This window comes from Mus caroli, chromosome 14 (assembly GCF_900094665.2).
Source record: "Mus caroli chromosome 14, CAROLI_EIJ_v1.1, whole genome shotgun sequence".
In the NCBI taxonomy this organism is placed as follows: Eukaryota; Metazoa; Chordata; class Mammalia; order Rodentia; family Muridae; genus Mus; species Mus caroli.
Window position 1 is genome coordinate 56,919,013 of NC_034583.1, and position 2,623 is coordinate 56,921,635.

Consider the following 2,623-nt stretch of genomic DNA (forward strand, 5'->3'; position numbering starts at 1 on the left):
TTATAAGGGAAACATTTAATTGGGGTTAGCCTACAGTTTCAGAGGGTTAGTCCATTATCATTATAGCTGGGAAGCATGGCAGCCTGTAGACAGATATGGTGCTGGAGAGGAGTTGAGAGTTCTACATCTGGCCAGGCATGGTGGTGCACGCCTTTAATCCCAGTACTTGGGAAGCAGAGACAGGTGGATTTCTGAGTTCAAGGCCAGCCTGGTCTACAGAGTGAGTTCTAGGACAGCCAGGGCTACACAGAGAAACCCTGTCTGGAAAAACCAAGAGAGAGAGAGAGAGAGAGAGAGAGAGAGAGAGAGAGATTGTTCTACATCTGGATCCACAGGCAGCAGGATGAGAAACACTGCACCTGAAACTTCAAAGTTCACCCAAGTGACACACTTCCTTCAACAAGGGCATACCTCCTAGCAGTGCCACTCCCTATGGGTCTAAGGGAGCATTTTCACTCAAACCACCACTGATGCTAAGGTAGTCCAATAAGTACTGAGCGCATGGTCCCTGGGCCCTATCTCACCTAACAGTAGGCAGGAGTGTCCAGCACAGAACCACAGCAGCCTGGGAGGAGAACGTCTGGGCTCCACAGTCCTAGATGCTCTTAGGTGGTTGCTTAGTAAAGTCCTTACGCCCCGGAGTCTGCTGTGGGCCACTGCAGTGTGCTAAAAACCAGATGTTTCTAGAACTCCCTCAAGGAAGTATGCTTTTCTCCCTCTTTCCAAAAGCCTGGGTGGTAGCCTACCCTTCCTCCCTCCCTATAGTCACCATAGTGATTCCATCTATGGGATCAAGACCCNGAGAAAGGCAGTACCCTCCACCATTTGTTCTTCTCCCTACTGTNTACAAGTCAAACACAGCCACTTCCAGTAGGCAAACCTGCACATATTTCTGGACAAGTTTCTCGAACTCCTGCCCCAATCTTCTTCACTGACTTTGACAACAAAATAATAAAAGTCANGCTAACATTCTCTAACAGGTCCAGGGTGTGAATCAGTTTGGTTCTGGTTGTAAACTGGCTCCCTTCCCGAAACCTTCTGTAGAACATACACGCCCCACCCAAGCTTTGAATTCTCCTCCCTCCACCTATAGCTTTAGAGCTAAGGTGGATTCTACCTGTCAGATCCTTCCTATTCATCCTTCTCCACCAAGTAGAATAGGTAAAGCAGCTTTCAAGATAAACACTTACACTCTCCTGGGGGAGACCTTGAGTGAGTCCAAATGGAGTCAGTAGTGTATGCTCTAGTCTTACGCCTTTCTTTAGAAGTTGTATCAGCCACATGAGCTTCACAATATGTGCTGATCACTGCTGAGCTGCTGACTTAGTTAGGGTTTTTCCACTGTGAACAGACACTGTGACCAAGGCAACTCTTATAAGGACAACATTTAATTGGGGCTGGCTTACAGGTTCAGAAGTTCAGTCCATTATTATCAAGGCGGGAACATGGCAGCATCCAGGCAGGCATGGTGCAGGAGGAGCTGGGAATTCTACATCTTCATCTGAAGGCTGCTAGCAGAATACTGACTTCCACACAGCTAGGATGAGTATCTTAAAGCCCACACCCACAGTGACACACCAACTCCAACAAGGACACACCTACTCCAACAGCACCATACGTTCTAATAGTGCCATTCCCTGGGCCAACCATATACAAATCATCACATTCCAGACCCTTGCCCNCATAGGCTTGTTCAAATATATGAGTCTATGGGGCCATACCTAAACATAGCATAAGCAAAATACATTTAGTACAACTTCCAAAGTTCCCATAGTCTATAGCAATCTCTACAATGTTAGAAGTCCAAAAGTTCAAAGTTCAAAGTCTCTTCTGAGATTCATCCACTTAACTGTAATCTGCAAAGCAAGACAGGAAACCAGCAGGGCAAACTCCAAACTCTGCATGTCCACGTCTGATGTCAAAGTGGTCTTCAGATCTCAAACTCCTTTTTCATCTTTGTTGACTACAACAAACTTCTTTCTCCAGGGTTGGTTCNACTCTCTGCTATCAGTTAGCTATATAGCCCACATCTCTGGCACCTGGAACATCTTGGGGTCTCTAAGACAACTTCAATGTTACAGTGTCTTGTTCCAATGTCTGGGATCCACACATGATCTTCTGGGGTCCTCCAAAGGGCTGGCATCACTTCTCCAGCTCTGCCCTCTTTAAGCACAGGTTGATCCACTCCACTGCTGCTGCTGTTCTTGGTGATCATCCCGTAGTACTGGCATCCCCAATATGCTGGGGTCTTCCGCTGTAACTAGGCTTCACCAATAGCCTCTCATAGGCTCTCTTCATGGTGCCAAGCCTCAAATCTTTTGCATGACCCCTTCAATCCTGGGCCATCAGCTGCAACTGAGGCTGCACCTTCACCAATAGCCTTCCATGGCCTCTCTTAGTGTCAAACCTCACTTGTTCTTCATGACCTTCAAAACCAGTACCACCTGGGTGACTCTTACCCATTACCAAGTACAGCTGCAGAACAAGATACAACTTTGGCTATTTCTGGAACACAACTTCTTTGTGCTCTCAGAAAACACTTCCCAGAAGATTTTACCTTAGTGATGCTGGCCTTTTCTTAATCACTGCTAATTTCTTAGTTCCAGATAACCAGCATCAATAA